Source organism: Camellia sinensis, chromosome 11 (assembly GCF_055761805.1).
Source record: "Camellia sinensis isolate YWXY chromosome 11, ASM5576180v1, whole genome shotgun sequence".
NCBI lineage: Eukaryota > Viridiplantae > Streptophyta > Magnoliopsida > Ericales > Theaceae > Camellia > Camellia sinensis.
Genome location: NC_138971.1, coordinates 31,535,716 through 31,560,390, shown reverse-complemented (window position 1 = coordinate 31,560,390; position 24,675 = coordinate 31,535,716). Strand labels below are relative to the sequence as shown.

Below are 24,675 nucleotides of genomic sequence, written 5' to 3'. Positions count from 1 at the left end.
CTTTCTAATCTCTTCTAGGTGTAGGGTTAGGATTGGAAAGAACTGTTCTGGCACGACGGTCCCCATCTTGATTTTCCCTCTGGCTTAAACTGCTCTCGACCTGAGTGGGGAACATGTCATCTACAGTTTTCACAGCAACAGCGAACACCTGCTGTTTATTCAATCCTCCGGCTTTCAAAGCCTCAACAGCCCACAGGAGTTGTTCGTAGGGATCGGTGTCCACCTTCATCTTGTTCTTACCACTCGCCTCGGCTTGATAGAAGGTTTGAGTTGCTACATCAGAGCGGAGCCCCGTTGTTGTCGACATGCCATTACCGGAACTTGGGATGGCTTCAGGTTGGCTAAGTTCGATTACAATTCGTCCCAATAGCGGGGGCTCCTGAGGTATGAAATTTTCGGCATACGATGCATTTGGCGGCGAAACCGACATTCCGCAGGCTAGATCCGCCATGGATCTTTGAAGGTCACCAATCATTCCCATCAACTCGAATGTGGTGGGCTCACGGGTTTGAAATAACTGGGGTTCCCAGATCGGATGTACGGCAGGTGACCTGGGTGGGTGTGGCACTTCACCATCGGTATAATCTTGCAATGTGATTCCTTGGTCCAATGTGGCTGCCATAACCATAATCTCTTCCGAATTTTGCGCCATCACGAGTTTTGCTGAACTGAATAGAGGTGATGTGACTGGTGACTGACGGATCAGATGGACCGGGTTGGTGACTAATGAATCTGAAGAATCGATGAGCCTTTTCCTGTCTTGCCTCAACAAAGGAGAACACTGGTTGCTCTGAACCGAGTCTTTAAACTGAAAGAGAAAACATGCAGCATCTCAGCCCAATCCCACCAATACAGACATGAATATAACTGAATAACTGCATTCGACCACTGATCACTGTTCCCAAAATTACTGTTCCCAAAACTGAACCTGATACCCGCAGATATAACTGATTTCTGAAAATATTGAACTGGTGCCCGCAAGCCTAATACCCAAAATACTGAACTGGCGCCCGCAGGCCTGATGCCCAAACTTGCAAACTGATACATGCATTCCTGTAGAGACGCACTCTAAAGCACATAGCAGATAAGTGAGAACCAAAACACCCCTATGTTGGGGTAGGTTTTCCCTGTCCTATTTTGTCAAGAGCTAGGGTTTCACTACGCACACAGCGGTTTCAAACAACCTATAAACGGGTAGGCAACCTGTCCTAATTTGGAATGGTCACTATGGATCCGAATATGCACTAGGTCGACTGGTCAAAAAGGGTGCCCCAGTAAAACCGAGGTTTGTGTTCCCATACTGGCAGAGCCCACAACCGGTCAGCCTTATGGTCATGCCTTGACAAGACAAGCCTCCGGCAAACCGTTCAGGAATAGCAGATGGCAAACACGGTGTCCTAGGCGCACCAATGCAAATGCAATGCAAAGAATCACACAAGTGTAGTCAAAAACAGATATCACGAGTTCGAGTCAAGTTCCCAGCAGAGTCGCCAGAAACTGTAGATGTCCCCGAACGCCTCGGGAGGGTTAGCTTCCGTTCCGTTCATTTTGGGGTCACTACAGCTCAGGACTCTCAAATTTGTCACGGTTCTAAGTCTGAACCAAAGAGTCCAAATCCGGCAAATCGTTTTGAGAAAAACAGATTTTGAAAGAAGTGCCAAACATGGACTGCTTTGCCAGAAACAGAGTCGCCACCTAAATGTTTTTTTTTAAAGGGAAATTTAGGAAACCCTGACTCGGTGCCAAAGGCCACGTGTCCGTCATCACCAAAGTTGCCTCGGCTCGGGAACTTGGGTACGATTGGGGAAGGTCACTTCGTGAGCACCCCCGCTCGCCCGATCAAAGATCGGCCTCTACTAACCATGATATCTATTTTTGAAAACTTTGTGTGTTCTTATTCTGATTATTAGCCTAGGTTACTATGTGATGTACACAGCATATAAGTATAGACCAGGTCGCTTGAATTGGAACAAAACATTTCATGTTTATTTTTGAAAGATGGTTTGCTACTCGCAAGTAGGCTTAAAATGCAGATTTTGCCACCCTCAGGTGGGCTTAGGAAAAGATGTTTTTGCCACTATCTAGTGGGCCTAAAACATTTGATGATTTATTCCAATTTAAGTAACCCAACCTTCACCCACAGGCATTCAGGCAGTTATATCACATAAGCATATTGCCTCGTGGTAAGTATGCTATCATGGCATTCACTCACACGCATGCAAGGATGCTAAAGCATAAAGCTCACCGGGTACTCCAAGCCAAAACAAAAACTCATTAGAAATCATGCATGATCCTAAGTATACAGAAATGCCTAATGCAACGCATGCAAAAATGCAACTATAGCAGGCTCGGCTATTCTAAACATGGCATATGGAATGCTATAACTAACATGTATTCAACTTTGAAATTGAAATACAAATGCAGTTAATATGATGCGCCGAGCCCGGTGCATGCAAAACAGATGAATGAATGTAAACATGCTGTCATACTGTATGCTAATTGAAATATGCCCTAATCTAACCATCATAAGCTGGTAAATAAAAGGGAAGAAAGACGTGGGGTTGGAAGACATACATCACACTCACGCACACTTATTACAGTTATGCCCTCGCACAGAGGGTCCGAATAAATAATACAGTCCCAAATGAAAGAATAATACAGTCCAAATATTACAGTCCAAATAATATACAAATTCCTAATTAATTAATCAAATTAACTAAGAAAGCTGTAAAACTGGAGTGCAAGCCAGCGACTGCCTTGCTCCTGATGAATGATGCATGTCTGGGCTGCCTTGCGCGGAAATCCACTGGGATGCCCCGATTAGCCTCTGTTTTGTGATTTTTCTTGGAAAGTGCGCCAAACTCCGGAAGTTTGCTGATTCTTCATTTGCTGCAACAGAGAGCAGGAAAGGGGCATAGCAATGTATTTTCACAGATATATGCATGCCTCGATCCTCGTGCCACCAATCACGCATATCGATGCATGATGGCAGAGGAGTCGAAATGTGCAACTTAATATAGAATGAATGTACGTGTGAACACAACAAGAACCTAACTCCATCATGGGTAATCCGGAGTGTCGGTGACTGGGAATTGAGACACGTTCCGTCACTCGAAATACGAAACGCACCTCGTTTCCCGTGCCCGGGCTAACTCCTGTCCCGAACACGATGCAATATGCATGATATGCATGAATGCAACTAAGATACAGCCTAGTATGCACAATGTTATGAAAAAGAGATGTCTCGAAATGCATGCACACGGGCACGCGAACCGAGAAAATGACAGAATGCGATCTAAGATAAAACCTAGTATGCACTATGCTGTAAAAAAGAGATGCCTCGAAATGCGTGCACACGGGCTCACAAACCGAGAAAATGACATACGCAATGCAAATGACTAAAATGGCATATAGAATGCAACATGGACTTATACTAACATGAGAGAGTCTCAGCCACACTCAAATAAGAGGCCGATGGATGAAAATGAAGTGCCTCGAAATGCGTGCACACGGGCACGCAAACCAAGGCAATGGCATATGCAATGCAATATGGCTAAAATGGCATATAGAATGCAACATGGACTTATACTAACATGAGAGAGCCTCAGCCACACTCACATAAGAGGCCGTTGGATGAAAATGAAGTGCCTCGAAATGCGTGCACACGGGCACGCAAACCGAGGCAATGGCATACGCAATGCAAATGACATGGAAATATGATATGGACTTACACTAACATGAGAGAGCCTCAGCCACACTCACATAAGAGGCCGATGGATGAAAATGAAGTGCCTCGAAATGCGTGCACACGGGCACGCAAACCGAAGCAATGGCATACGCAATGCAAATGACATGAAAATATGATATGGACTTACACTAACATGAGAGAGCCTCAGCCACACTCACATAAGAGGCCGATGGATGAAAATGAAGTGCCTCGAAATGCGTGCACACGAGCACGCAAACCGAGGCAATGGCATACGCAATGCAATATGGCTAAAATGATATGCAAACATGCTAATGGAATTTCAGCACTGAAATGTGGGGGAAAACAGCCCCGAAATGAGGCGAAAACACACCGGATGCATGGAATAGTCCCGAAACATGGACTTTGGCACCCGAAATGGCCTATAGCTATACCAAACATGCACAATATGGATATGCAATGAAGAGACAGTAGCAAGGAAACCCAAAAATAAGCATTTTTACAGTTCAAAGCATGGCCAAACAGTAAACAAAAACAGGGCAACAATGGCATGCAAAAATGGCCCTAAACATGAGATTATGAAGCAACTCACAGCTGCTGACTCCAAATAGGTTAGGGCCCTTCAACAACATTGAAGAGGGGCCCAAAATATGCATATTTACAGAACTGTAAAAACCCCAAAAACAAACATAGATATGGCTAAGCTCTTATGCAAGAAAATGGGCCAAAAGGTGGCCAAAGAGGCAAGTGGTATATGCAAAGCCCAAACTGAAAAATTCCCTTCTACAACATTGAAGAGGGACCAAAAATATGCATATTTACAGTTTATGGAAGCCCCGAAATCAGTATACAAACATGCTAGAAATGCAATGCAAAATAAGGCTCAAAAGTGGCTATAACATGAGGTATACAAAGAATTCACCAAACGAGCAAAGACCCTTAATAAAACATGTTAAGAAGGTCAAAATAAGGCCACTTTCAGTTCTGATCATGGTCCAAAAATAGAAAAATGATAGGCTAATGAAGCATGCAAGAATATTGACATACAAGGAGATATTGAAGCAAGTGTGAGATAGGGTTCTCAAAGAGGGTTGAGCCCTTCAACAAACATGTAGAATAGCTCAAAATAGACCTAGTTTAAGTTAAGGTCAGAGCCTAAAACCATAAGAAAGATGGCTAGAGGAATGGTGCAAAAATGAGCTAGAAAAGAGGGAAAGTGGACTTACCCTTGAAGACCAATGCTTTTGTTGTTTCTTGGACCAACTTTGATGACTCTAAGCTGCTGGAATTCCTCTCCTTGCTGCTTGAATGGAGGGGTGGTGGTAGAGCTTGAAGATGATGAAGAAAATGGAGCCAAAACTTGAAGGAAATGGAGTGATATGTATGTATATCCTCAAGCCAATTCTTGTAACCCTCCCTCTTGAGTTGGGAGGCCAGCAATATAGGCAAGAGAGGGAGAGAAGAGTCTAGGAAAAAGTGGAGGGAAATGAGGCCCCTTTTCCCTCCAAAAGGGTCCCCCGGATATAGATATTTTTGGGGGAAAACCAAGACACAGCTGGAAAGCACACACAGTGAAGAAGCAGGCCGGCCTGACCATTTTGCTGCAGGTGGCCAGCCGGCCACTTCCCCTAGCCGTCCGGCTAGGTTAAAGGGAAAAAGTGGCCGACCACCCTCTAGGATGAAGCCCCAGAAGTTAGCTTTCCAATAGCGCAAACCTTGCATTAAAATTCCTCCTGTAGAAAAAGTTATGCCCTTTTCCGTGAAGCCGCGCAGATTTGGTCCAACCAGACTTCAACCAACCACATCTCCCCCCCGGGACTTGGACTTGGGAGATTCTTGAGTGAAAAATTAAGCCCCGGAAGTAAGCTTTCCAATGGTGGTGGCCTCATATCTTAATTCCTCTTGTGCAAAGAGTTACGCCCGTTTCGGTGAAGCCGCGCAAATTTTTCTCCTTCCCGGATTCATGCTGAACCACTTTTGACCAAAAAGAAGTTGGCTTTTCAGCAAAATTGCTGGCCTCCCACCCTCCTACAAGATTTCTAACAGTGAAAATAAGGTCTCCACCAAAAATGAGCCCAAACCGATGCAAAATGAAGGTTCGGGGGCTGAAACGCGCAGCCCGAGGCCCCGAAAACTGGCTGTTAGGCACCGGGAGTGGTGTTCGACCACGAAGTGGGTCTCTCAGACCTCAGTGTCCCTCAAAAGGGAGAAAATAAGATGTATACCAAAAATCAAAGCAAATAGAGACGGTTAAGCGGTCCCGAACCGAGGCACACGGCCAACGGTCCCGAAAAACCAGAAACCGGGCTCCGAAATGGGTAAAATGGCCTATAGCCACAAAATGTAGCCCACGGCCACTGAGAGATGGTTTATGGGACCTCTCCCTTCCCTCAGGAAAAGAAACAGAGAAAACCGAGCCTGGTTCGCAAACCGAGGCAAGGCACAGAAGAGGGTTCGGAAGTCTGGAGGCAGGGCTCACGGCCGCGACTCTGAAACTTCTGAACGAGCACATTATGCAATATCACCAAGCGCTCAATCGGTGACGTCTGAGTCTTAAGGTCGGTCAAAAATGGGGTGTCTACAAAGGGTGCTACAAAAGTTTAGAGTCCTCTAGCCCAAGGGACCTATGTTACAAAGGCCCGTAGTCTTTTAACACGAGAGTGCTGCGAAAGTTTAGAGTCCTCCAGCACAAGGGACTTTCAAGACAAGATGTGCTGCGAAAGTTTAGAGTCCTCCAGCACAAGGGACTTCCAAAACGAGATGTGCTGTGAAAGTTTAGAGTCCTCCAGCACAAGGGACTTTCCGAGAAGGTCATCCAAACAAGATCATGCTTGATATACAAAACAAGGACAATTATTCATGCTTAACAAATACTTTCAGAACAAAGCAAAGCAAAGTCTTTATCAAAACGTATAACATAGCTTTATTAAAAATACCACTCACCTAGTTCGTCAAACGTCGGCGTCAAGGCAAGTCCAAGTCCTACAAACACATGGCAAGGTCTATTGAATGCACTTCTCAAAACAAGTCTTGCATGCAAGCAAATGACTTCGGCATACCTCAAAAACTAAGTCAAATCAAATCAAAACACCGTTTCTTATTTCTGGAAAATATATCGGGCAACTACCAGGTCTAGGCCGAGGTCCCACACCTCCTTGCCGAGGTGTGGCCCCGACGGCCACATTCAAAAGCGAAATCGGGAAAATCTGGGTTTCCCTCTTGACAACATGAAGAACATGAGCATGAAGAACATGAAGAACATGAAGAACATGAGCATGAAGAACATGAAGAACATGATCATGAGGAAAATGAATGCAAAGATCAAAACTTGCTATTACGAAAGCTGAGATTCCATACTATGAATTCAAAAACATGGACCTGGGTACCCATACTCAAGGATCTTATCAAAACAAATACAAAAACATGAGTCTTAGTGCAAACTTTCGGATCAAACGAGGCTTTTCTTCAAGAACACATGAAAACCAATTTCTCTTTCTAGAACCAACTTTAAATCAATGCATGACGTGCCAAACAGGTTTGATCGTGCAATGCAGTTTGATGATCAATAAGAACAACAATAGTAGATTAAGATTCTAACCTCAAAACTCGAATCTAACGGTTCTAGCTCCAACGATCAAGCTTGGAAGTTCACTCTCTCTTGCTCAAACTTCTCCTTCTTCTTCCCAGAGTCTCTCTCTCTCTCTAAAAGACAAGATTTGATACAAATGATATGTTTCTCACGACAATTACTGACTTAATCCCTCTGCCGGGACACGTGGCACCGGCTGGTTCGCTCTACTCAAAAAGGTGACTGACTGATTAGACAAGACCAAAACAAAGTGTATTCAACAAACTAAACAGCAAGAGTACTCCGGCAAGTGATGATCTCGGCTAAGGGCAAAGCTTCGGTAAGCAGGGTAACAATGACATCGGCTTGGAAGGACAATACTTGACTAAGCTGTGCCGCACCTTGGCCTAGATGTGCCACACCTCGGTCTAGGTCATACCGTTCCAGGAACAAAATCACTAATGCAAGGATCAAGGATCTAGAACGCCTAGATATTAACATCTCGGCCTAGATGATGCACATCTCGGCCTAGGCGACGCACGCCTCGGCCTAGATGGTGACATCTCGGCCAATATGTCAGGGTGGAGATGGAGGTCAACCGAAGGAATTCCACGACAGTTCTAAGTGGAAAAGGTTTCGAAGGTGTCTAGGCTTAAGATGACCTCGGCAACACACCAGGTAAGAACAAAGTATGCAAGCAACATTCGGGCAAAACAAGACAAGATTTGCAAATGCACATACCAAAACAAAATCATTCATAATTGTATGCAAGTATGACTAAGTTGAAATGAAGGTTGTTACAATTTTATATTGTTGAGTATTTTCATTTATTTATTTTTATTTGGTTTAAATTTTAATTTATTAATTTATTTAAAAATCCAATTCATTCACTTTCTTGGGTTGCCTTCTGGGTAACATAATTGGTTCATAAGACATGGAAATGAGATTTATTGTTGTTTGCATTTCTTTTTTTTCATTCATATGACTAAAGCACTATTGATAACGAATGAATTAATTGTTATGTAAATTAAAACTTTAAGAAAAATTGTGTAATTATGTCCAGGGTCGACCTAAGCCTTCACAAGGCCTAAAGCAAAATTTTATTGTGCGACTTTTTATAGGGACATTTATTCATAAATTTCTCTTCGTCTACTTATGTTCCATTTAATACAAATTATTTTCTTATATTCTAATAAGTCCTATGCGTGACATAGTTATCAAAATGCCCCTACTAATAATATTCATCCTGATAGTATGAATGTTACGTGATGTGAATATTTACACTGTCAATATAAACATTCACGCTATAAAATATGAATGTTCACATTATCAAGTTGTTAAGCATTTAAAAAATATTTGAAAGGTAAAATTGTCCATAAAATACCTTAAATTTGAGAATTAGGATTTAGTGGATCAAATGTCCAAATAATAAAACTTATTGGAATAGAAGAATATGTTGTGGACTAATTGAAATACAAATACTTTAAAAAAAGATTTCTTAAGAAATCATCCCTTTTTATATTTTAAACTTAAATGTAAATAATATTTATTATTTTTAGTAAATTATCATGTAAAATTCATATCTCTTTGACTCTCAAGATTAAAATTTGATAGTTGTTTATAATATTTCGCTATGAAAAAAAAAGAAAAAAAGAAATTAAAAGTGCCAAAAGTTATTAAATAAATGAAATTTACAAATTCAAAGCGAAAAACTAAGAAAGGTCTATAGAACCTATTTCAAATTGATAGGATCCTCTTTTAAAGTGAGCTTTTTAAAATTATATATTATAAACTTTTTAAAATTTATGAAAACGTTTTCAATGTGAACCTTTATTTATTATTATAAAAAAAAAAAAAAAAGTGTGCACTTGACAAATATATCCTAAACTGGTGGACTTTTTATCAAAATTTTACACTAGTGTTATGCTCATGGGATTATATCTTTATTCATTTATTTATTTATTTATTGTGTTGGTTTTCTGGGAGGCTTCATCAAAGTGGACCTTATAAGAAATAATTGAATTGTGTTATGACTTACAATTATATATGAAAATTTTGGACCCTTCTTGCAAATGAGGCTTAAATCCATTCTTCTTTAGGCTTCAACCGACCTTGATTATGCTCAAAGCTTGACATTTACTGGTGGCAATGTTGACCTAAACCCATTAGTCCGCCCACAATTTATGGGTTTGAAAACCCGCCTACTTATGCGGGTTAAAACGGGCTGTCAATGGGTGGCAAAAATAATTCACAAATTCACATAGCCCAAGACTTTAACTCTGCCAATCTCCCAGGTGTGAATGAAGCACAAACCACTCCACTACCTGCTGCTTGCACTTTGTGTCTTGTATATTTTTATTTTATAATAATATTTTGATAATGTTAAATTACAGCAAAGTCGACACTAATATTATGTTTGGTTTAGTTTTTAAATTTTTTTCTTTTAAAAAAACTATAAATTAATTTGGCACATTTTTATAAAATTTTATCTTTTTTGAATGACATAAGTAATTCTAAAAATATTTTTTCAATAAATTTTTTATCAAATTAATTTTTATTTTTAAAAATTATATTCAAAAAATAATTTTAAAAAATAAGCCAAACGTGGCCAATGTTTCACCTTCTTTCTCTCCTTATTTTTATTTGTTTGGGTTGCATTTTTATTGATGTTTTTTTCTTTTACTTTTTCTTCCTTTTAAATTTAAATTTTAAGACTTGAGAGAAAAAAGAGTTTTTCTTGGTGATTATATTCTTTCGGATTATGTTTTTATTTTTATTTTTATTTTTTTCATTAAATCAAATTTTCTAGTCAACCTTGTATAAATATGGGTGCTGTCGACTTGGATAAGATTTAGTTTTTTCTTTTTTTTCGCGAATTATATTAACGGCCTTATAGTTTGAGACTTATGTCACTTTACTTCCTAACCTTTTAATTATGATATATTTAACTCTGAATCTTGAATTTTGTTCCAAAATAAAGACAATTGCATACACCGTTTCTTTTTGCAAACAGAAAATGCTACATTTCAAGACAAAGTTGCCAATTTAACAAAATATAAACTAGTTTGATAAAAATAAATGTCAAAAAGTTATTTTTGAATTTTAAAAAATTATTTCTACCCACAAAAGATAAAATTACATAAAAATGATAAATCTTTTATATTTTTATTTTTTGTTTTTTTCCAAATTAATTTTTAATATATGTTTAGATGATAATCATGTAATGAATGATTGCTCTTGGTGATTTTTTTTTTTTTATGGTTATTATGTAAAATACAGTTGTTTTTTTTGTTAACAAATATTTTTGGATGGTTATCATGTATGGATGGTTATTAGACTTTTAATGTGTAATCGATATATTTAATATATGAAATGTTTTCAATTTTAAATTTCTTGATATAATGGATGGCATCAAAGTTGTCGCCATGTTTGACTTTTGAAAAAATAGAAACTAATTTAACGAAAATAAATATAAAAAAAAAGTAATTTAAAAAAATTATTTCTACCATCTCAAAAGATAAAATTATATCAAAATGATATGTTTTTAATTTTTTTTCATCAATTTAATTTTTAGTTTCTTAGAAAATTTTTCTAAAAATAGATTCTGAAAACAAATCAAACAGAACTTTATAATCAAAAAAATGCCACCATTATTTATTATAAAAAAAAAAAAAAAACCATTACATTTCAAACAACATAAAAGTTAACCAACACAAAATAAGTTGTATGATAATTTTGCCCTTGAAATGGACCGTTTGCAAAGGAAACATCTTTGATTGTCCTTATTTCGAACAAAATTCAAAATTCATGATCAAATGTATCACAATTGAAAAATTAGAGACCAAAATAACACAAGTCCCAAGTTACACGGATTGTCAGTGCAACTTTTTTTTTTTTTTTTTTTGTATATGGTCAAATGTGTCAGGGACGGTCACCATCACCACCGTTGCCACTTTGCCACCACCACCTCCATTATGCCACCGTTATTATCGTCATAAAAAATTAAAAATATTAAAAATATTTTAAAAATAAAAATAAAAACAATTTTTAAAAAATTAAAAATATGTAAAAAAAATTAAAAAATAAAATAATTTTTTTAAAAAATATATATTAAAAAAAAAAAGAAGTAAATGGGTTGGCTAGATTCATTTGTTCAACCCACAGCCGATTCAGCCTAATCCGTTTAAGCTTCTTTATTAAATGGGTAGGTTTTGGTTAATTTACTTTAAATGCATAATCGGTTTTGACCTGCCTAAATCTGCACATACCCGTCCATTTGCCACCTCGTGAGTGTAATTTATCCTTATTTTTTAACAAAGTCAAACAATTGCACAATTAATAAAGATCAATGTAATTCGAATTCACCTATCAATGTTTGTTATTTTTCCCAAGTTTAAGCAGTTTCAGATACTTTTAGTAATTAATAGAAAGATAGAAATTAAAATATTAATTTGCTCATGGCACCCATCTATGCATGCACCTAAATTTGGAGTAAACTTGAGCCACATAAACAAGGGGGAATTACAATTCCATGAGCAGGAATATTAAAAAAATAATAATAAATAAATTAACAAAACATGAGGGATGTAACTCATTTTGGTATGGGGTGCAATTTAAACACCGTGAGTTGCACCCCTCCATATTGATGTAAATTATTTTTGTTTGTTGTACAAAACTATAATTCCCCCTATAAACAATACACACTGATAAAAAAAAATTAAAAAGAAAAAAAGCAAACAATATACACAAAATGGGGATGGGTACAAAATATAATTTTATGCTGTGTTTGTTACAGTCAAAATGTTGTTTTTACATTTTTTTTTTTTTTGTTGGTATTTGGTTGCTACTTTAAAATTAATGTGTTTGTGATTATATTATAGTCATGGTAAGTAATAACGTGGTAATATGGGCAAGATTTTCAAACATATATATTAAAAAAAAATGAAGTAAATAGGTTAGTTGAGTTCATTGGTCTAACCCGTTTAAGCCCATTTATTAAATGGTTGAATTTGGGTTGATTTATTTTAAATGCATAACCCGTTTTGACCCACCCAAACCCCGCCCATTTGCCACCTCTACATCCACTAACGAGTTTTCAAACCTAATTAACTCTGATACCAAGTTATAATGTCACAAAATTTTATTACTCAATTCTATTACCAAAACCATTTAATTAAGTCCATTTCCAAGATATAAAGTTAGATAAAACAAATAAAACAATGAAAGTTTCCTCTCATACAAGTATACAATGATGAGGTTGTTGGAACAATCTTCTGTGTAAAGTAAGTAACTTGAAATAAATCAAACAAATAAAAATAAATTACTTATATAATTTATTTTACCGAAATGAGTAAGTACAAAAATAGATTAAGTCGAGTATATGACACTCTGTCCTTAAAACAGATTAACCTGCTACGGTGCTTACGGATAAATGGCATCTATCTCTCAGGATATAATGATCTTCACAAATTGTAGTAGCACTCCAAACAATTTGTATGGCGAACCAAACCTGTATTCTATACTCTCAAAATTTTTTCCCTAAAATTAGTATGTAGAATAATGCAAAGAGATCACAAAAGAAAGCAAGAAAAAATGAATTTCAGAATGAGAAATCTGCTAGAAATGTCCTAGTATTTATAAGCCTGAACAGGTATGAAATTCAAACCCGAACAAATTTGATTTTGAATGAACAGGTGTAGTTACTGTTTGAACAAATAACTGCTGCAGCTTCATATCTATTCATAACTGTTTGGCAGTTTTAAACCTATCTGAAACTACTGGACTGTTTTTCAATCTGTTGAACAGTTTGAACCTGCTAAACCTGCTAGAAAATAAACTAAAAAAGGGCATTGTTTGGACAGAAAAAAATTGGTGCAAAATTTAAATTAATTTTCCCGCAAGAATTTTTGGAAAAAATTCAAATAAATTTTGTCCAAAAACTTAATATTAAAACCAACCCAACCCACAACCGGCATTGCCGGCCAGTGGTGGCGGCACGGATGTGTGGTGGTTTGAGTTAAGGTTCACTTTGTCCATAACTCCTCCCTTCTACAAACTTATGGTGTCCCTTGGGGCCCAACCCAAGTATTGCCACCTAGAACTTATATACACGCATATGTTCTTTTAAGTTTCCAATGTGGGATTACCATTTCAAGGAAACTCATGTTTACTTCTTTAATTGTCCATTCCACGAATCTAAAAACCATGTCAACTTCCTATTCACTCATAAAATGGTTTTGACGAACCGTTTGCACCATGCGACTTGCCATGCGGCAAGGAATACATCACCTCTTTGGACCCACCCCAAAAGACGTGTGGGTCCCATTCAAATTTGGGCTCAAAGTTGGCACAAAATAAGCCTATAAACCATAACTTCCAACAGAGGTGACCAATACAAATAATTACAAGTGCCCTTAAGTTACATTTAACAATTTGAAACAAAACAAATGAAATTAAAAGGGTTTAACCCTCTTTAGAATGAATTGGCATTCCACCTAAGGTAATAGGCCCTGTGGCCAACAATTAAAGAGACCTTAAGTTTTGCATAAATCTTTCGAACTTCACACCTGAAAAATAATCAACAACGTGAGATGAATACTAATGTCCAGTAAAAATCTCAATGATTCTAAACAATAGCAATACATGGATTGATATGATCATGACTACTACGAGTTATAATTATATATGTAATGTAACTTTTATATCCGAAATATACGTATATAAGTATATATTTTCTCAAAAGAATCATTCTTTAGCATTTCAAGAGAACCCATTTTTTTTTATTCTTTGCAATTCACCATTTTCAATTCAAAAAGTTTCCAAAACTAAATCAAATCTCAAAAACTGTAGACACATTAATCGTTTTGACCTCTTTGCAACTCATTGTTTATAATTCAAACAATTTTCATCACTTCGTTTATTTCCAAAGTCAATTCAGAATTAATCCTTTATACCCTCGTTTTACTCATTTACCACAAATAATAATCACATTATTATCAAGATCGATATCCATCTCATAACATAACCTCAACTATATTCTCAATACATATATTCATAAACAAATATCTCTACGAATATATACACACAAATGATAAAATCTCAATTTCATAAACATTCTCATGGTCTAGCCAAACCCCACATAACAACTATTAGCCAATTTTATCGGGTGCTAACATGAAATTACGCATTATCTCTATATAGTGTCAACCCACTTTACTGGATGCTAACTAGAAGGAATGCATTACCTCTATATAACATTTCTGTATCCTATACTGTGTGCTAAACGGAAGGAATGCATTACCTCAATATAGCACATCATCATCTCATCTCATGACACATCATACTAGATTACACATTTTCAAACATTACACAAAACATGTGTACTCTATTCAACAACAAGCAATAACATCTTCCACCGATGGCTAAGAACAAAACTCTAAACCATAATTACACAACTGTCATGATCACCAATTCCACAATTTCAATCATCAATTACTTCTTTTTACATTTCACAACTTCAATTTCCATTAGTTTAGCTTAGATTCCATCAACAATCATACAAAACATAGCTTCTATAATTAAATTCCATTAATTCAAACTTTTGATAATTTCGATAAAATTTCCAGTTCATGACTGTTCAAAATTCACATCCAACCCTTCTCCTCTTTCCATCTTCATAATTTGGTTTACAATGATTAAAATGGCTCAACAAGTATTAAATTCATCGTTTGTCTCATTCTCAAAATTATTAAACAAATAAATAAAATTAGGCCTTTTTACTTAAATCACCACAGTCATGTTCTAATTTCATAGTAGTCTCAATAATTATGTAATCATCAACTCTTTTCTAGCTTCATGAATATTCCATTAAAAATTAGGGTTTTTATACTCAAGCATCGTAAATATGTTTTATTATCTCCAAATTTCATAATCAACAATAAAACATTAGGTTAATCCCCAAAATGCAAAACCCTAACTCAAATCTACATGCATTTTAGAAATCTCTACAAAAAAATCCAGTTTTTCATGCAACAGAAGGTACCACATATATATCTAAAGCAAAGTATTGAAAAGAAGTAAAGACATCCCTACCTCTTGAAGAAAATTCAAGAGAAGAAAAGCCCCAAAATTGACTTCACTAGAATTCGATCTCCACCGGTCAAACTGTAGCCATTGACACGCTCATCGTTTTGGCCTTACGAACTTGTATCAAAATGTTGATAGATTTTGTTGGATCAAAGAAAATGTGAAGGTTTGTGGATTTGGGTAGAGATAGATGAGAGAAAAGAGAGTAAGAGAGAGAAAATAAAGTAAGAGAAAAGTGAGAGAGAGAGAGAGATCAGTCTTCTACTCAAAAAGTTGAAAATTCGAAGTTGGTACAGATCCTAGCCACACGAGCGATGGCGCTCTTCCACACATGCGGTGCCCCAGGCCGCACATGGGGCACCGCACGTGCGGTTACACTCAGTGAAAAAATCTTGGCCTACTCATCTGCCACACATGCGGGCCCATTGGCCACACGTACGGGACCCCCTCCCAGAAATCTCAAATTCCTCAACACTAAACCACACGTGCGGGCCCTTCAAGCCGTACATACGAGACCACCTATTTGGCCAAAAATTTACCCGAGACACTCTTGCACCATCTTGTGTCGTCCTTACGACCGAAATTCAAAAAATTAAAACACATGAAAGTTTAAGAATAGTTAGACAAGGTGGAAGAGAAACATTAACAATGCAACACACTACTCGAGACTCCTAAAATGACAAGTTCGAAAATCATCCATCAAATCGGGTCCGAGACTCTAGACTTCACAACACTACTCAACAAAGATTGGGTAACAAGCCAAGGATCAACATTCCCTCCCACTCTTTCCTGATTTTTCTCAAGGTTAGGCTTTCAAGTGCCCATTTGGTAGTGTTTATGTTTATAATTCTTTTGTTTATGCTTACAAAAATTTTGAAAACGAGAAACACAAATTTGTTCAGTGTCTAAGTTTTGTTTAAAAGAAAATGGAGACAATTTTCAAAAGTTACTAATTATATGAAACCCAAAAACAAAAACAAAAAAAAAACAAAAAAAAAAGAAAAAGAAAAAGCAATTGTGTTTAATACAAATAGCCAACACAAAATTGAAAAGGGTACTACTTGTTTAAGATTCAACAAGTTCTTTAAATATCAAATTTGTTTGATCACATTTTCCCAACCGTGTGCTCACTTGATATACTTAAACAATATTTCCATCATAATAGGAAACCTAGTGCACATTGTGTGTATACACCTGGGTTAGGCCGGCTCAACTTGTCAAATTGGTACCCAATCCCATATGTTGGCTAAGTTTGGTAGTTTTCTTTTTAGTTAGCCAAAGCTAGCACGCTGCCAAAAATCTTAGGCTGAAGCCCTGACGGGCTAGTGGGGTGGTCTGTATGCTAAGTGTAATGATCCCATGCTACACTAGAAGTTTGCATGAGTGATCTTTAGCATACGAAAGCAACATAAGCTTGCTACAAAGTAAGTTGAGCTTAAGCAAATGTTACTTCGCAACCATATGGATCACTATTATGGGTTGGCCACAAGCTTGTCATGGTATTTTTTGATTGATTACGGATCCTCGTGAGGACATGAGAATCCATAAGTATGACAATTTGCAATGACATGTCCCACATCTGCATGGATAATCTTCAGCATATTAAAGCACCATTAGCTTGCTAATAACTAACTTGGGCTTAAGCTCTTGGCTAGCAGGTAGTAGGGTATTATACTAACAGTCGCAAACAAAGCCTTGTTCGTGTTTACCTAACCTACCCAGGGTATGTGCCTGGGCTGGGTTTCTAGTTAAATGATGACCCTATTGTATTTTAAATACAGACTTCTTACATTTTCTTTTTATATGTTTTTCAACTTCTATCGAACATACTCAATATGATTAAAATTAATACAACAGGTAGAACCAAAATATTGAAATTTAAATTGCAATTCCATCCTGATTTGTATTCTTGCCCCCTTTTCTTTTCTTGGGTTCACATTTTGTGATTTCTATTTAAACTATTTCACCATAAAGTTGGAGCAAAAACTTCAACAAAAGGTAAAATACAAATTTAACTATAAATTGAAGAAGGCATTGTTTAACAATTGACATTGGATGAAGCCAAGCTAAGTGAATCGCTTTGTTTTTATTGCCAAGTCATAAATTGGAAAGAAAAAGAAAATATAAATAAAAACAAGGGTAAATTACATTTTTAACCCTTGTTATTTTATTTAAATTTTACTTGAACTCTTATTGACTCAATTTAAACAATTTAGTCCCTATATTTTAAATTCAGTTTGAATTTGGCCCTTCTATTCAAATTGCACATTCAATTTAATGGTTTGGTAACACGTGTAAATCTTCAAAGGTTCATGATAATGAAATTGTAGTTGCAAGAAAATTTAAACACATGAGAAGAAGTTGTACAAGAACATCATGACAATATTAAAGAAGAAATTTCAGCCATATACCATAAAGAAAATCAAAACAAATCGAAGTTTCAAGAATGCAACCAAATATAAGAAAAAGTTTGTTATGGAAAACATTTTTTAGAATTTTTTTGATTTGTAGAAAATATTTTTCATTGGAAAATGTTTTTCACCGAAACAAACAAAGCATTCAATTGTATAAAATAAATTTAATTAATTTTTTCTAAATTGCTAAAGATAATTAAGTATTGATGTATAATATGTATGCCATATCATATTATATCATATTGTGTATCATAAAATGCATTTGACTTAAGATACATATCTCTAAAAATATCAAATTGTAAAATATATATTGTGAATTGTAAGATGCTTACAACACTAGAAAACAAGTATATATAAGATAGATCTCATTTATTTTATGTTGGGTTGAATCCAAAATGAGAAAAGAATATGATAGAGAAAAGAAAAGATTAAACATAAAATGAAAAAGAATAGCGCAATGCTAGATACCACTAAAAGTGGTGCTCTAAAGCAACCACTAATGATGTGGCACCCACTTTTTCAAAAAAGAAAAAAGAAAAAAGAACAGACACAACAACATTGTGGCAGTGAATAGGACCCACTGCCACATCATTAGTGCTGGCAGTAATTAATATACCTCCACTCACGCTCTACAAAGTATTCCTAGTCAGCACTTTCAGCCAATTGTTTCCAATGCTCTCTTGCTCTTCCTTAATTTTTCTGGCTGATTCCTCAAGAGAGGAAGGACAAAAGGCTACCTCAATCATTTGTAAAGTGAGCATATCCCCCAAACCAGATGGTTTTTCTTCGAGATTTTTACACCATCCCAACAGAAGTGTTGAAGCCTTGGAAAGTGACGAGAGCAAGTGATCCTTTGCTCAACATCGAGTTCCATTAGTTTCAAGCATTTGAGCTGAGGAAACCCACCATCAGTTGTTTCCATTGCTCTCCGCAAGCAGCATGATTTTCTAATTTGACAAGCTCAAGGTTGGGTAACAACATCCCAAGGACACTACTAAAAAAAATACTTTTTGCGACCGCCATAAACCGTCGCAAATAATAAAAAACAGTCGCAAAAGACTTTTTGCGACGGCCCATGCGACGGCAAATGGGGGTCACGAATATGGGGGTGGCAAATACTTTTTGCGACGGCAAAGCAATGGTCGCAAATTATTTGCGACCACCTAAACTACTTATGGCGACCCCTATTTTGCCGTCGCAAAAAACAAAGAAAAATACTAACATGATCTTTGGCGACCATCTTGTTACCGTCGCAAAAAATTAAAATTAAAAATAAAAATAAATAAATAAATAAACAAATTGTGAAACATTAAAGCCCTTTTACCTATCCAGCTGTTTATCAAACAAATTAGACAAATCAAACCCACAACTAACCTCTAGATATCCTTCCTATTTTCTTCAAATATTAAAGCTTGAACAAAATAAAAAAAAAAATTGTCACAATTAAACAATTACTTTTAATATGTGAAACTTTTTTTTATCATATTCCAAGTGGGGTAATATCTGTCAAAACACTTCTAGTATACAATACTACTAATAGAACTTATAAAAGGTGTGTCAATGAAGCACAAGCATTTCAAAGCCCAAATGATGAACTAAAGGTTTAAGATCTAACACGAGGCCTTTAAAGGACTGGGAACATCATTGTGAGAAGGCATAAAAATGCAATCAAGTAAAGACAACCAAACATGCAGAACTAAGCTTCTTATGGAGCTCATCCAATTCCGATTGATAGCATGAGAAACCACATGTTTTAACAGCATTAAAATCCACAAGCAAAAATAAAGGTGAATAACCAGTAGCAACAATAATTCTTTGTTCTCACATGATAAAAAAATCTTATTCCAATCTCTAATCAGAGTAAGAGGGGAAGGGGAATGGAGGCAGGATAAGACAAATCATTGCTTACTTCTAATATCCATACTACCCTTGTTTTTTACCGATCATACCTGCAACCACCTGCAAAGATGCAATCCGAATAATCAAATTAGTTAAAATTACCCGTGCACAAAATTCTTCCATCAGGTACATATATATTTGAAGTAGTACATAAAATGCCCGCAACGTAAAAAATCACTTTCGAAATGTTGAAATGCATAAAAAAAACCTTAGGGGTAAAGTACATGGTTTTTATAGGGGAAGAATCTTAGTAATTTTTCTAGGCAAGACATCAAAAAGGAGCCCAAAACTCCAGTTATCAAGGTCTAGAGAAAGCAGCTGGGAAGCACTAGGGTCTACAAAAGGTAGCTATTGGAAGATGCCTAGTGATTACAATAACATCCTAATCTCATCATACCAGCCAGTACATGAAAAGAAAGACTAAAGACAAGCCAGTACATGTTAAACGTAACATAACATCCTAATCTCATCATACCAGTCATAATGAACCAAGAAAGAAAACCTAAAGACAAGCCAGTACATGTTAAACGTAAAGGTATAAATTAATACAGAGTTATATGATACATTGAAAAGAAAGACTTGTACATTTTCTGGACTAGTGACAACATGTCTCATTTATGATTTCTTATTAAAGGCCAGCTGACAATAGGATACTGCAACCAAGGTAAAAGAATATACCAGCATATAATGGATTAAAAAAAAAAATTAAGCACAAGACTTACTGTTTTACGAACTCCAGCAGGTGACTCTCCAAAAATGTCATCACAAAACATATCATTTGACCTCTCACTCTACAAAATCAAACAGAAACCGAAATCATGTACCTATATAGAACAAGCACTTAAAAGTAAAAAATATTCAATATCAAGACTACAAAATATGGGAATCAAGTATTTTGTCAAAAATAACTTCAAAGGACACTGGGACACATAAGAGAAGAGGCAACGCAAGCAATATAGGGATATAATACTAGAACAAAAATAAAAAATCAAGTGGCTCCTAATTTTGCCACAAGAAAAATTAATTTTACATTTTCTACGATATACAATTCTTTACTATTTTTGGTAACAATTCTTTACAAAGTATCTGATATGATATACAATTCTTTACTATTTTTGGTAACAAAAATAAAATTACAAAGTATCTGATATGATATGGATCTAATGACCAAAATCTATGAATTTCAATTACACTATTAGATGTTATTTTCCAAATCCATCCATCAACCTATCAGTTATAACAATTTGTTCACTACTCTTGAATTTCAAATCCTCAAAACAATTTTGATATCCAAATTAAAAATTCAAAATCCACTATCGAATTCAATGTATTTGCCTAGCACATGTTTGAATAAATCCTCGTGAAGGTGATGCAACATCAAGATGTCTTGTGATCAATTTTAGCATCTGGAACTTTAGTTATATTTGTCTATATGATCTATTGCTTCTTTATGCAACTGATAATAATTATTATCTAAATAACATGCAGGGTCTGTGAAAGATTCGGTAGTAGGTGAAGAACGTATTTTAAGTTTGCTCCTTTTTGGATATGATTTTAAGGATATGATTTTGCTCCTTTTTGTTCGCTAAGTTGAATTTAATTAAGCAAACATCTCATTGATATGAGCTCTATCAAACTAGTGAATCATGGAAAGCGAAAATAACCATGAAATTTCACCTACACTATGCACTACTTTATTTATTAGCAGCCATTTGTCAAAATCTATTAACAAACTTGGTCAGATTCACATTTGCAAACCTCAGTGCAGCAAACCACATCATCTAAAACTCTTCCAAAACATCGACTTTAACAAGTAGACTTAGAAAGCCAATATATTCTAAACCTTCTCATATTATTATCACATACTGGCTGTCCTGTGTTTTATAAAATGCGAGAAAATTAAAATTTGAACCTCACGAAAAATACTTGGCTTCAGTGGATGTGAAGAAGAGATCGTTTTCCAACATTTTCTCAGCAACCAAACACAATAATATCACAAGAAAGCTAAATAATGTAAAGAAAAAGAACGAAAGAGACGCACCTGAAGCTGTGAATCCCTCACATTTTTTGCAAACTTCGAAGCTTGTGATCCAAAGGAGAGTTTCGACCAGTGATCAGAGGATTTGCCAAAACAAAGAGAACGAATACCTACACAGAGAGAGAGAGAGAGAGAGAGAGAGAGAGAGTAAATTGAAAACCTAGATTTCCTAAGTCAGATAGAGAGAGAAACAGGGGTGATAGATTAAATTAACTGATTCGATTCACTTCATTTAGTGATATCATTGAACAGAACATAGAGTGATGATTACCAGACGAAGCAAAGGAGCTTCGGGATCCGAAATGCGAGTTAAGACTATGTCAGAGCTAAATAGATCCGACTCGGCTTGAAATCGGAGAGCAATGTCGGAAATTAGAGAGTTTCAAATTGCTAGAATGAGCAGAAATTTCGACGGATTTGAAGGCGACGAAGACTGATCCGACAGCGGAATAAGCAGCCGTGGAAGCTCCGGTGATTGAAGAAAGAGAGAGAGATGAAGAAGAAGAAGATCGCTACAATGTGTTGTGGTTGATTAATTTGCTTTGGAAGCTCCGAAGAGTGTGAGAATGGCGATGCATATGAAGAGCTTCGACTGTGGCCAGTCAGATTCGAGCGAGAGAGGGTGGAGAGTCAAAAGAGAGTCGAGCGAGAGAGATTTTGAGAGAGAGAGAGTTCATACAGAGAGATTTGGGAAATAAGTGAAAAAGGGGAGATAGTTTTTTAACAACGTGGGTCTTCTTTTTTTAATGTAAAAAGTGATTTTTTGCGACCACTAAACCATCCGTCGCAAAAAAATAAAAAGTCATATTTCTAGTAGTGGGATTGATATCTCCTCCCACTCTATCCTTGTAGATTTCAAGGTTAGCCTCTTAATATTTGGAGGAAACTTGAACACTATGAGATTGATTGAGAAATAGACGTACTTATTGTGTAGCATCAAAGTCTCAAGGTGTCTTAAAAATTCTAGATTAGGAAACATTGAATTCTCCGAATCTGACATCAGACGTCCACAAATTCCCAGCTTTGTAAGATAAGGAGTCCTTGCTTATAAATCCGAAACAGATCCATAATTGTTTAAGTTTGCGATGGTTCGTAGGTTTTCTAATACAGAGGCATGGTTGTGATTCATTACTGCATCTTTAGAACTTAACAGCACAGAAAATTCCGCTCCTCCTTTAGCATAAAGATGCATCAACATCGGAATCTTCCAAACGTCATGTGGCAGAATAACATTAGGCCAATGTGAAAAAATAATAAGTGTTTCTAGGTTTGAGAGATTGGATGTTGATGGTGGTAATTCATAGTGACCTCTCAAATTAATTGCCAAATACCTCAAATTAACAAGCCGTGGTATGTTACTTGAAAGGATGGAAATCATGTACCCTAGGTCCAACACTCTAAGAAGTTTAAAGGCCCGACAAATAAACAAGATCATATTATCAAAAGAATTGTAGAAATAACCAATTTGTTTATGCCACTTATTTCCAAACCACAAGAATGACTGAACAACTGCTGGAGAATAAGACTCAGAAGGAACTTGATCAAATTTTTCTAACAAGTTAGAATCGAAGCACAGGCAACATTGCTTATTTGCTCTGTAATTACTTGAAGAAGAAAGATAAGCGTCTTCGTAATTGTGAATCTCGTGTAGGAAATTAATTTCCCTAGCTTTCTTCAAACATAAATCACGCAAAAGATTTGCATACGACATGCTTTAATTCAACCATGAAATCTTTTTTGAGCAACGATTACCAGCCTTCTTTGAATTATATCCATCAAGTAATCCTCTGCTACTTATTACAAGCTTCTCTCCCCAATGTTCTGTATAAATCCCTCTGCTACCCATAACCAAATTAACTTCTGCACCGAAATCTCTTGGTCTTCTGGAAATGCTCCTAAATAGAGAAAGCATGGTTTCAAGTGACAAGGCAAGTGATTGTAAGTCAATGCTATTGTGTCCAAGTATTTGGATCACTAACAATGAAGGAGCTTACTCTTTGGGCAACTTGTTTCCACCACTCTTCTGTTTTCTTGTTCTTTGCAAGAAGTCCTGCTATTACAACAATTGCAAGTGGAAGCCCTTCACATTTTTTCATTATTTGCTTCCCAATTTCAACCAGTTGTACAGGGCAACTTTCATTCTGAAACACCTTCTATTGAAATAATTCCCAACTTTCTTCTTCAGTTAGAAAACGCAAACTATGAATATGGCTATCAGGCGAGGCATGCATAACCACCACTTTGATCCGACTAGTAAACAAGACCCTACTTCCATTTTTGTCATTTGGTAAATACATTTTAAGATCAACCCAGGCACCAATATCCCATATATCATCAATGACGATGAGATATCTCTTGCCCTTCAAATTCTTGTCCAACATTTCGCCAAACATTTGATTACACACGTCATTATCTTCACCAGAAAGGACATTAAGAGAATGTAAAATGTTTAACAACATTTCTGTTTTTCTTGGTACTTGAGAAACATAGGTCCATGCACGAACATGAAAGTGGTACATGATATAAGGATCATTATACAGTTTTTTGGCTAAAGTTGTCTTTCCGAGGACAGGCATCCCAACAATTGACACGAATTCTAGCTGCTCCTTCCCTCCAGTAAGTTGCTCTTTTATGGCCAATACCTCGTTGTCAAAGTCCACTGTAATTTCTGCCTCGACCATGGTTCTGCTCCCCATAGAAGGGCGGCCTCAATCGGATGATGATGAATGCTAAGAGACTGGGAGATTTGCCGGAAAACTGGTGATTGAACAGAGAATCTTGAAATGGGTATTGATCCCCAAAAACAGAAAAGAAAGATCTTTCAGGATGAAGAAGCAGAAGGGACAACTGGGTTCATGATTTTGGATCCAAAAGGAAAAATTGAAAGCACAATTGCAAAGCCAAAACTAAAGAGGAAACAAAAGCGAAGAGCTGTACGATCACCAAACCTTCTCATCAATGTAAT

General features: G+C 36.3%; 1 long non-coding RNA gene and 1 pseudogene across 1 annotated transcript; both read right to left on the bottom strand.

Moving 5' to 3' along the window:
- Positions 1 to 19,462: 19,462 nt before the first annotated feature.
- LOC114290044 (uncharacterized) lies at positions 19,463 to 21,832 on the bottom strand. The gene is made up of 3 exons (XR_014345195.1): positions 21,714 to 21,832; positions 20,395 to 20,463; positions 19,463 to 19,732 (listed from the first exon to the last, which is right to left on the bottom strand). It is a non-coding gene; the product is annotated as an uncharacterized LOC114290044 (long non-coding RNA).
- Positions 21,833 to 23,863: 2,031 nt separating this feature from the next.
- LOC145802231 (disease resistance protein RPP13 pseudogene) lies at positions 23,864 to 24,391 on the bottom strand (annotated as a pseudogene).
- Positions 24,392 to 24,675: the final 284 nt, after the last annotated feature.